At 39.3% G+C, this 12,422-nt stretch overlaps 1 protein-coding gene across 1 annotated transcript in view; it reads right to left on the bottom strand.

The window, feature by feature from the left end:
* Positions 1-9,442: 9,442 nt before the first annotated feature.
* LOC116100809 (olfactory receptor 10A5) overlaps positions 9,443-12,422 on the bottom strand; it is a 59,709-nt gene continuing 56,729 nt past the window's right edge. The window contains exons 2-3 of the mRNA XM_031384540.1: positions 10,222-10,437; positions 9,443-9,485 (exon numbers count right to left, since the gene is read on the bottom strand). The gene's annotated coding sequence lies outside the window, so the exon portion shown is untranslated. The remainder of the gene's footprint in view (positions 9,486-10,221; positions 10,438-12,422) is intronic.

The following is a 12,422-nucleotide window of genomic DNA, read 5'->3' as shown; positions in this document are numbered from 1 at the left end:
GAGAGAGAGAGAGAGAGAGAGAGAGAAAGAGAGACCCTCAAACACATACAGAGACTGACCCCTAGACAGAGACAGAGAGAGACTGAGACCCATAACCAGAGAGAGACCCACCTCCAGACACACACACACACACACACACACACACACAGACCTATCCCCAGACACAGAGACCCCCCCCCCACACACAAAGAGAAACCCACCACAGACACAGAAACAGAGACCTCCCTTACAACAGACAGATGAAGACCCACCACTACCACCACCATGACAGACAGGTAAAGACTCACTCCTCTATGACAGATGGATGGAGACCCACCCCTCACCACAGACAGACACACCTCCACCCCTACCAACTGACAGACACCCCCTAGCCCCACATGACAGACACCATCACATACCACAGACAACCCTCCACCCCATGACAGACATCCCCCCCATGACAGACACCCACACCTACACCGACGACAGACAGGACAGACAATAAAACAGGAATCAACAAACACTTCTCATTGATATCTCTTCACATCAATGATCTCATTTTCCCAATAAAAAGACACAGACTGGATTAACAGAATGAATTTAAAAAAACAAAACAAAACAAAACAAAACACGATCCATCCTTCTGCTGCATCTAAGAAACACACCTTAACATCAAGGATAGAAATCAGCTTAGGGTAATGGATGGAAAAAGATACTCTAAGTAAGTGGCCCAAAGAAGCAAATTGATATAGCTATTTTAATATTTGACAAAATAGACTTCAAAACTAATCAGAAGAGATATGGAAGGATACTACATATACAAAGGAAAAATTCATCAAGAGGACATTGCTATTCTAAACATCTATCCCCAGAGACTTAAGGGCACCCAAGTTTGTAAAAGAAACACTACTAAACTTAAATCACACATCGAACCTCATACATTCATAGAGACTTCAATTCTTCAATATTGCCAATAGACAGGTCATGCATACAAAAACCAAACAGGAATGCTGGAACTAACTAACATTATAAAAACTAAACGAACCTAATAGATATCTCAGAACATCTCACCTAGACACAAAAGAATATACCTTCTTTTTAGCACTTCATGGAATTTTCTCCTAAACCGGCCACATACTAAAGACACAAAACAAGTCTCAGCAGATGCAAGAAATTTGAAATAACACCTTAGGTCCTATCTGACAACCACAAATTAATACTAAATAAAAACAATACAAACGGGAAAGTTTCCAAACTCATGGAAACTAAACAATTCACTAGTGAATGAAGAATGGTCAAAACAGAAATTAGAGACTTTCTAGAATTGAATGAAAATGAATATACAATGTATCCAAACTTATGAGGCACAATGAAGATGGTTCTAAGAGGCAAGCTTATAGCATTAAGTCCTTATACAAAAAAAAATTGGAGAAATCTCATATTAGTAACAATATACCTAAAAGCTCTAGGACAAAGAAGAAATTACATCCAAAAGGAGCAGATGGTATGAAATAATGAAAATCAGAGTTGAAATCAATAAAATAGAAACAAAAAACAATATAAAGAATCAATGAAACAAAGAATTGGTTCTTTGAGAAAAATCATAATATTGACAAGCCCTTATGCAAATTAAAAGGCAAAGAGAATATTCAAATTAACTGAATTAGAAATGAAAAGGGGACCATTAACAACATACACTGAGGAAAGAGAGAGAACCATAAGGTCATACTTTAAAAGGCAGGATCACACAAAATTGGAATATCTAAGAAAAATGGATATTTGATATGCAGCAACTATCAAGGCAAATCTGGATCAGACAAACAATATAAACAGGCCCATAATCCCTAGTGAAACAAAAGGAGTCATGAAAATTCTACCAAAAAACAAAACAGAGTCAAAACTCAGAACCAGTCTGGTAGAATTCCAAGCGAAAACCATCTTTCAAAGAATTAATGCCAATACTCCTCAAATTATTCCACAAAATAAAAGCAGAAGGAACATTGCCCAGTTTGCCTTTATGAGGCCACAGTAGCCTGATATCCAAACTCCATAAAGATCTAATAAAGAATTACAGATCAATTTTCTTTATGAACATAGATGCAAAAATTCTCAGTAAAATATTTGCAAACAAAATCCAAGATCATCATCAAAAGATCAGCTATGATAAAACAGGTTTCACACTAGAGTTGCAGGGGTGGATCAACATAAGTAAATCAATAAATGTAATTCATCATATAACAAACCTGGAACAAATCTATAAGATCATCTCACTACATGCAGAAAAAGCTTGGACAAAATCCAACATTCCCTCACAATAAAAGACCTGGAAAGGTTAGGAATACAATGGACACACAACAAAGGCAGCTGATAGCAAGCCCATAGCCAATGATGTTGGAAAGAAACTCAAATTCCACTAAAATCAGAGACAAGACAAGATTGTCCTCTCTATACATCAGTGATCCTATATATTCCACTGGAAACTCCTACAGCTGATGAACAGCTTCAGCAAAGTAATCACATACAAAATTAACTCCCAAATCAGTAGCTTTCCTATATTAAAATGACAAGAAGTAGACTGAGGAAGAAATTGGGGAAACATCTTTGACAACACCCACAAATACAAAATAACTTGGGATGAATCTAATCAAGCAAGTAAAAGACTTGCATGATAAAACTTCAAGTCTTTGAAGAAAGAAATTGAAGATCTCAGATGTAACGATCTTCTATGCTAATGGATCAGTAAGATTAACATAGCAAAAACAGTCATTCTACCAAAAGCAAGCTACAAATTCAGTGCAATCCCAAGCAAATTTCTGATATAATTCTTCACAGGGTTTAAAAGGATAATTTTCATCTTCATATGGAAACAAACACATACCAACCAACCAAACTAAAACAACAACATTAACAAAACCCCAAACCACTGGACAGCTGAAAAATAAAAGAACTGCTACAGTACCATCATTCTTGATTTCAAGTTGTGTTATAGAGCTATAGTAATAAAAATAGCATGGTATAGGCACAAAAACAGACATTCTGACTAGTGGAAGCAGACCCCCCAAAATCCACACACCAATGGACAACTGATTTTTGACAAAGATGCCATAAATGCATACTGGAAAAAAGACAGCATTTTCAACAAATGGTGCAGGTCAAACTAGATGTCTGTATGTAGAACACAAATTAATCCACACATAGCACTCTGCACAAGACTCAACTCCAAATGGACCAAAGACCTCAACATAAAATCAGATGCACTGTCATATAGGTCTTTCACTTGCTTGGTTAGAGTTACACTAAGATATTTTATATTATTTATGACTATTGTGAAGGGTGTTTCTCTAATTTCTTTCTCAGCCAGCTAATCATTTGTACAAAGAGGGCTACTGATTTTTTTGAGTTGATTTTGTATCCATCCACTTTAGTGAAGGTGTTTATCAGCTGTAGAACTTCTCTGGTGGAATTTGGGGAGACATTTATGTATACTAGCTATCAACTGCAAACAGAGATACTTTGACTTCCTTTCCAATTTGTGTCCCCTTGACCTTTAGTTCTCTTATTGCTCTAGCTAGAATTTTTAATACTATATTGAATAGATATGGAGACAGTAAGAGTCCTGAGTATGAATAAGTAGGTCTCTGCATCAATATCTGTTTCTTGTGCCTTTCCTTGGGTTCTTTTACTTCTGTTTGCTTTGTCCTGTTCAAATGTGTTAGATTTTGTTTTATTATACTTTGTTTCTTAGAAGCCTGTTTGTTTTCAAATGAGAAAAGATGATGGATTTGGAGAGACAGGGAAGGTAGGGAGAAACTAGAGTAGTAGAGGCCAGGAAAACCACAATCAAGATACATGATGTGAAAAAATATTTTCAGTAAAAGGAAAAATACTTTTCTAAAATCAAATCAAATCAATCAAACAATCAAATCAATCAATCTGCCTTGACTATATTGTACCTGACTATACTTACATTTTTTTTTCAGGATTTATTCCTAGCTCTGCCATTTTCTAATTAGAAACATTTAGAAAGGCAAACAATCTTTCTGACGTTCAGTGTACCCTTCTCCAAAGAAATGACATCAGCAACATCTTCAGAGGGCTGTCATGTGGATCAAATGTGGTATGATTTATGTGTCACCCAGCATACAACAGGCATGCATGCATAAATGTTTCTTAGTCCCTTTCTCCCCTACTCCCATCATATGACATAGATAGAGCTCAGTCTTGTATAAACATTGTGGTTGCAACCCTATTAGCAGGTGTTACTCTTGAAGTACACTCAATTGGAATATGCTGCTATCTTCTCCTATGCCATTCTGATAAAATAAAATCCACATATAAGCACTGTGGGTCTGTTACTACCTCACATTTTCTGAAGCTATTTCTCAAATTCACAATTTTCTGAGTAGTTTCAGATTTAAATATCAGAAAAAGCCTTTTGCATTCTTGATGATGACTTTCAATGACTCAAGTGTTTCTGGTGTTTTCACTATAGGCTTGTTTTCACTTGATACCACTCAATCTTTTAACCTTCAACCCCCATTAACCCATTTCCTACTAATATTTTAAACGAATTGATGGGCCCCATGCCTTTCCAGTGTAATAACTATTCAAATCCTGCTAAATCCTAGTGCCCGGAGGATCTTCCCTTACTTAGTTACCAACTTGTCAGCTTTCTCTTTTTGAAAATTAAAACATGGATCTTACTTTGTGCTATAAAGCTTGAGGTTATTTTTATTTTATGTGTATGGGTGTTCTGTCTGTCTAGAGTCACAGGCAGTTCTTAGCTGACATGTAGGTGTTGGAAACTTAACTCAGGTCCTCTGAAAGAGCAACCAGTGCTCTTAACAACTGGTCCATCCCTCTTAGCCCTAATTGTTTGTTTTTGTTTTTGTTTTTGAGGCAGGGTTTCTCTGTGTAACAATCCTGTTTGTTCTGGAACTTGCTCTGTAGACCAGGCTGGCCTTGAACTCAGACTCACCTGCCTCTGCCTCCTGAGGCTCATGCAACCACTGCCATGTGGAGCATAAAACTTCAAATATGAATTTTCCTAAAACATGATATCCAAAATATATAAAGAACAAGAAATTATACATTGACAAACCAAATTTAAAAAATCAAGTAAAAATAAACCCAACTGAAAAAAGGTGTACAGAGTTAAATAGAATTCTCAACAGAGTAATCTCTAGTGGCTGAGAAACCCTTAAATTTTCAGCATCTTTAGTCATCAGGGAAATGCAAATCAAAACACTGAGATTTCATCTTACACACTCCAGAATGGCTAAGATAAAAAACTCAAAGGACAGTCTATGTTTGTAAGGATGTGGAGCCAGAGGAATATTTCTCTATTCCTGGTGGGAGTGAAAACTTAGAACTACCACTTTGGAAATTAATTTGTCAGGTTCTTAGATAATTGGGAATAGGTTTACCTCAAGTCCCAGCTATACTACTGAGCATACATCCAAAAGATGCTCTATTATACCACATGGACATTTGCTCAACTATGTTAATAGAAGCTTTATTTGTAATAGCCAGAAACTGGAAACAACCCAGATGTCCGTTAACCGAAGAATGAAAAAAGAAATGTGGTTCATTACACAATGGAATACTAAGCTATTAAAAAAACAATATTATGAAATTTGCAGGTAAATGGATGGAACTAGAAAAGGTCATCCTGACTGAGGTAACCCAGCAGAAAGACAAACATGATATGTACTCACCACAATAAGTAGATATTAGTCATAAAGTACAGGACAATCATCCACAGACCCAAAGAAACTAGGAGGACCCAATGGGGGATGCTTGAATCTCACTGAGAAGTGGAAATAGATACTGGGATGGATGGATGGAGGGAACTGGGTAGGAGAAGCATTGATAGAACTGGAATTGGTGGTGGTGGGGCATCTCCGGGACTAGCTAGAAATCTAGGACAATGGAAACTCTAAGGGTTGTGTGACCCTAGCTAAGACTCCTAGCAGTAGAGGATATGGAACCTGAAAAGACGGTCTCCTATAACTAGGCAAAACTTCCAAAGGTGGGATGGGGATACCCACCCTGTAACAAAACCTTAGATCTACAATTTTTCCTTCCTACAAGATGTACAGGGATAAAGAGGGAGCAGAAATGCAGAATAGCCAACCAATGACTGGCCCACTTTGAGACACATGTCATGAGAGAGCACCCACCCTGACACTATTAATGATATTCTGCTATACTTGTAGGCAGAAGCCTAGCATAACTGCCATCTGACAAGCTTTACCTAGCAGCTGATGGAAACAGATGCAGAGACTCACAGCCAAATATTAGGCAGAGAATCTTGTGGAAGAGGGAGAGGAAGAATTGAAGGAGCTAGACTGGTCAAGGACACCACAAGAAAACCTACAGAATCAACACTAACCTGGGCCCATAGGGGCTCACTGAGCCTGAACTACCAACCAGAAGGCATGCATGGGATGGACTTAGGCCCCCCCCATACATATATAACAGATACGAAGCTTTGTCTTCCTATAGGACCTCTAACATGAGCAGGGGATGTCTCTGTCAGGGTTTCTATTCCTGGACAAAAACATCATGACCAAGAAGCAAATGATTTATTCAGCTTACACTTCCATGTTGTTGTTCATCACCAAGGGAAGTCAGGACTGGAACTCAAATAGGTCAGGAAGCAGGAGCTGGTGTAGAGGCCATGGAGGGATGTTACTTACTGGCTTGCTCAGCTTGCTTTCTTATAGAACCCAAGACTACCAGCCCAGGGATGGTAACACCTACAAGGGGCCCTCCTCCCTAGATCACTAATTGAGAAAATGCCTTGCAGCTGGATCTCATGAAGGCATTTCAACTGAAGCTGTTTTCTTTGTGATAACTCCAGCTTGTGTCAAGTTGACACACAAAACTAGCCAGTACACCTGCGTTTGGATCTCTTTCCCTAACTGGGCTGCCTTGTGTAGCCTCAGAAGAAGATGCACATTCTTATTGCATCTTGAGATGCCAAGGTGGGTTGATATCTATGGGAGGTCTCCCCTTTTCTAAGGAGAAAGGGAGGAGGGCTGGGTAGAGGGAAGGCGAGAGGGAGGGACTGGGGGAAGAGGGAGGGGAAGCTTTGATTGGGATGTAAATTAAATAAAGAAAAAAAACCATTTGATATATTTGGGATTATACTATATTATTATTGTTGTTGCTGTTAACAATGTAACTAGTGTAATTGCATATTGTTTTGCCAAGTTTCGCTGGGATCATTGTGAAGTCTGCTCTTGAAGGAAACAGAAGTAGTGGGTTTGGGGGAGAAAGAGGGTGAAGGGAGATAGGAAGGGTAGCTGCTGTTGGGATGAGAGAATAAATAAAATAATAAAAAATAAAGTGAAGAGATGTTCTACTCATTTTATTTTGTATTCAGCATGAGCACCTTTTTGTAGCCTTCTCCAGCACCATGATTCCACCTCCTCTTTTGTGATTTTCCCCAAAGAGAAAGCAGTGAAGTCCAACAGGATTAAACAGGGCATAAACCCATTTTAAAACATCAACACAATGAAAATTGTACCAGGTGGCACTGTTTTTATTATTATTTTTTTTTCTTTTTCAAGACAGGTTTTCTCTGTATAGCCCTGGCTATCCTGGAACTAACTCTGTAGATCAGGTTGGCCTAGAACTCAGAAATCTGCCTGCCTCTGCCTCCCAAGTGCTGGGATTAAAGGTGTGTTCCACCACTGCCTGGCTAGCACTGTTTTAAAATGCATTATATTTTAAATGGGCTAGTGGGGAGTCAGTCTATGAGGCCTCCATGGGAAGTTAGGGACCATGCAGATGGCTCCCTGAAGTTCTCAGGTGTTGCCACCTTATTTCTTTGGCCATGGCTTACAGGAGTCATCACTTGTTAATCAGTGAGCAAATGGCACACACGTTCCATAAGCACTTCTGTAATTTCTACTACACCAAATTATCACTTTAAAATGCTTTATAGCACCAGAAAGGCTTGAAACAAGCAAGTCAGGGTATCAGGAAAACAAATTTCTTTTAAGCAATGGAGAAAGCGCTATCACACACAAGCAGGAGACTGACAAGTCTGGCAGACATTCAGAAAATGTTCACACTCTAAAATCCCACCAGATGCCAAAAACCAATGCGAACCAGTAGGTACCAAGTCTCAATTATCAAAATGGTTTTTAAAAAAATTCCTAAAAAAATAGTATGTGGTTAGAAATGGAGCAGATAATCTGGCATAAATGTTATTAATTTTCAAAGTCTTAGAAAGATGAGTGCTCCAAACTACCGACAATTTTAAAAATGTGACTTTTCAATCAATACCTTCCTTAGAAATTTATTCAATGCAATGAACTCTACATATAGAAAGCATTTTTTAAAAAATAAAATAAATGCATTAAATGCATATGGAATTACTCGAATTTTGGTTTGGGTTGTTTTGTTTGTAATTTGGGACAGGGTTTCTTCGTGTTGGCATGGTTATCCTGGGACTAGCTCTGTAGACCTGGCTAATGGCCTTAATCAATCCGCTTAGTTCTGCTTCCCTAGTGTTGGGATTAAAGGTTCGTGCCACCACCGCTCGGCTACTCTTTGATTTTTTTTTTAAGTCATTAGAACGGCATAACTAAGCAGCAGTATGGTAAAAGGGGCAATGCCTGTTGGTCCCAAAGAGATAATGAATGTGTGAGGAGCATAATCATTGGTGATCCCTGAGAGCAATTCTGGTCACAGTTGGTATTGGTGTAGGCGTGAATGCCAAAGCCTCCAATCATTGCTTTCTATAATTTTGATAGAGAGACATCCCGGCAGCGTATAGGACCAGGACCGCCAACTTTTGAAGAGGCTTATTTTGATTAACAGTAAGGGAAATCAGGAGGCATCAGACTAAAGGACGATACCTGCACCTGGTCCAGGAAGACAGACTATATCAGTTTAATTCAGGGCCTCAGACTAAGATTACTATTGATGACAGTTAGGCCTCAATGCAAAGACCACTAAGTAAGAGCAAACCCCAGATCTAGTTTCCCATTCCATCTTGACCCTAAATGCCAGCAGATCATGCAATAGCTGCATATTCCTGCAAGATTCTCACCCACACTAAGGCTGTAGATGCTAGGCTTTTCTCCATCCTCAGGTGCCAGCTGCGGCCCTTTCCTAGTTTGCATGCACAGTGTGGGCATCAAAGGATTCCCACTGAGCCCTTACTAGTCCAAGAGCTGGCAAAATACATATCCAAGAAGATCCTTCCGTACCTCTGGTCTGGGTCGGTGTTAGTGGAGAAAGTAAAGTCCTTGAGTTGAGGAACGAGTTAAACACCGGCCCGAGAAGCCTCCACAGGTTCTCTGAGAAAGGGGCTCACACTTTAGCCCTTAAGAACTCTCTGTTGTTGGCGCCTTTGGGCGGGGCAGGCTTTCCAGCAGGGATTGGTGGGTTGGCTCAGTTGGGCCTACTGTTCCAGGGAGTCTCTCTTCTGATTGGCTGTCTGGGTAAGCTCTCTGCTCCTGGGCCTCAGCTTTTGTCATATGCAGTTCCTACCCAGGAAATAATTTTTGTGATCAGCACAAGTGTAGGACCACAAGCATGTACTGGACTACAAAATTTGAATTATATTACTATGAAATATTTTTCGTTTTTGCTTTGTCACAGAATAAACAATTTTCCCTTTTGACTATTGATGTTCTCTTCCTGCCTTCCCAAATTAGTACCGTGTGTGCCTTTCCTCAGTACATAAGATCCATAACTTCTGCAGCTCTTAGGTTAATCTTCAGTTAGCTGCAATTTCTGATCTGTTTGCCTACGATTGCTTTGTTAAAGCAACTTCACAAGTGTTTATTATTATTCTTTTTAAAAATGTAATTATTTTATTTATTTACACCTGAAATGTTGCCCCTCCTCGCAGCCCCCCTCTCAGAGTTCTTTACCCCATCACCCCTCCCGTTCGCTTCTGAGAGGGTGCTTCCCTGCCACACAAGTGTTTCTTATAAGCAGAAAGGTGGGATCTGCTGCATCACCCACTCTGTTCCTGTCCTACAGGAAAACACTATAATTTCATAGTTAACAAAGTTTGTTATATTCTTGACATGTTACATTAGGGTTTTTATTTTACCTCGTGGCTTTCTGTTTTGGGGGGGTGGAGTGTGTGTTTTGGGTTTGTTGCTTGAGTACAGACCTTTCTTTGATTTGTTCTCCACGGTTAGAAGACCTGATTTACGAGGACTGATTTCAAACAGGTTTTCAAATTCTTCTAACACCATGACAGTTGCTTACGTTTGGCAGATGGACAGCAACAGGTCTCTCTTGATGGTTTGTTGGGTTGATCAGTGTTAGCTTTTCCCCATTCCTTGAAGTTAGCAGTTTTGTTGCCTCAGATGTACATTCTATTTGTTTCCCTGTCGAATAGCTCTTCGTGGGTATTTATTTTTGCTAGTTAGTTGAGGTTCAGTCCTGGTTAACTGAGTATTTTAAGGGCGAGCGGTTCTACACCTGTGGAAACACACAGCAAAGTCTTATCCTCTTTCATTATTGAATGGGACTGTGGTGCCCACCGTGCTTCTACAAGGACACCTGGGGAAAAGCCTCTTTACGCTCCCCTTAAATTGCTCAGACTGAGCACCTGAGGTGAGTTAGCCTACACTTTTCAGCTGCTGCTTCATCTTGTGGAATTCAAGGAATCAAGTTTTTTATGGGTCTCAGGACCCAGGGTCTCTAGGCATCAGGAATGCCACAGACCCAAGGGCCAGGCTTTATATTTTTGTATTTATTTTTATTTTTAATTTTAGAAAATCGTTTCTGTTCTCACACCTGGGTTCTCTTCCGCTCTTCTCCACATGTTCTCTAACTTGGTGCTCAGAGCCCAGGGATAATCTTTACAAACCTCAGCTCCCTGGCTTAGGAGCTGACAGCTAGAATTAGGGAGTGCAGAGCTCACTTAAGTAGCTCTTTCCTAGGCTGTCCTTCACATTGTGCACATATCTTTACTATAGAGCCTTTGGCTTTTTTGGTAACTGCAATTGAGAGATAGGAGACTTATTCATTTTTTTTTAAAGATGAAAAGGTCCCCCCCACCCCCCAGTTTTTTACCAACTTTGGTGCGGGGAAGACATCATCAGTCTTATAGATAGGTGTTCTTAATTAGCAATTCGTTCTTTGAAGCAAAACCCCAGGGCCTCTCAAAATGAATTTAAAATGCTCAAAAGCCATATCCCCCCAACACAAAGCATATATCTTTAACAAGTAAGAATGTAGTCATATAATGCTGCTGACAGCATTTCATGTTTCTATTTGATATGCCAGGGATGCTGAAAATCAGTTACAAGTACTATGTACCTTTAATTTTTAAAAATCACAACTAGTATTTCACAGATTGGAAGAAGAGTGGTAGAATAGCCCAACTTAAAGTTCGATATTGGTTTATGTCACCACGTTCAGGGCTGAAATGACTTATACATAAATTACAATCTTGGAGATGAGAAGAATAAGGTGAAAGGTTAAAATATGTCACCAAATCGCTTCTCGGCCTTTTGGCTAAGATCAAGTGTAAAATATGTCACCAAGACTGTGATGTAATTTCTGTCTTATAACAAAAAGTGAGATGTTATGCTTATATTGTCTCTGAGTGTGTAAATCAGGGAGAGGTCCCACACAGTGATTGGTTGTTTAAGAGATTCAGGCATTCAGAGTATGCTGGAATAGAGACTCTGGATCACTCACCCTGCTACACACTTGTCTAGATAACATATAATACGCTTCCTATGTGAAAGAGACAAGTTTAGACATTTTAATTGTACAAATTCTTATCATTATTATTATTATTATTATTATTATTATTATTATTATTATTATTATTATATGTGTGTAGTGTGTCAGAGGGCAACTTAGTAGGAATCAGTTCTCTCCATCTACTGTCCCCCAAACAGAACTCAGGTCATCAGGCACTCTTGCCTGCCCCTAACTAATCTTTTAATTCTAACAAGCCTATAAATTTGGTACTATTAGCATGGCTGTTAGTGTTGTGGATATTTACCTGGCACAAAAAGCTTAAGTGACTCAGCTGAGGTCACATCAATAATAGGATTCAGAATCCAAGAGATCAGTGTCTTTTACTGACTACCCTAACCAAAGCTCCTTTGCCTACTAAAATGTTCCACTACTGCTGATTGTGTCCAAGTTTAAGGTAGAGCACAGAAAGAATAGAAAACATTTTATGACTACATTTTCAACTGTGGGAGCAAGCAAAAGACACTTATCACCATTTCGTTTTCAGACTCCATTTAATCATGGGGAGATACTAAATTCAAGGTCCCAGGCCTAGGGGAGCTGGGGACTTCCCAATAACTGAACAACCTGTAGTATAAGGAAACAGTTGTCTGAGTCCAGACATCTCAAGGACAATTTCTCCATATTGCTGGCAAGGGTCAAACTAAGTTCAGGTTCTCTAGGAGCCTATTCCTAACCCGATTGGTAAAAAT

The sequence above is a fragment of the Mastomys coucha genome, unplaced genomic scaffold, assembly GCF_008632895.1.
Source record: "Mastomys coucha isolate ucsf_1 unplaced genomic scaffold, UCSF_Mcou_1 pScaffold21, whole genome shotgun sequence".
Classification (NCBI taxonomy): domain Eukaryota; kingdom Metazoa; phylum Chordata; class Mammalia; order Rodentia; family Muridae; genus Mastomys; species Mastomys coucha.
Note: the sequence above shows the minus strand (reverse complement) of the source record. Positions and strands in the feature narration are given on the sequence as shown.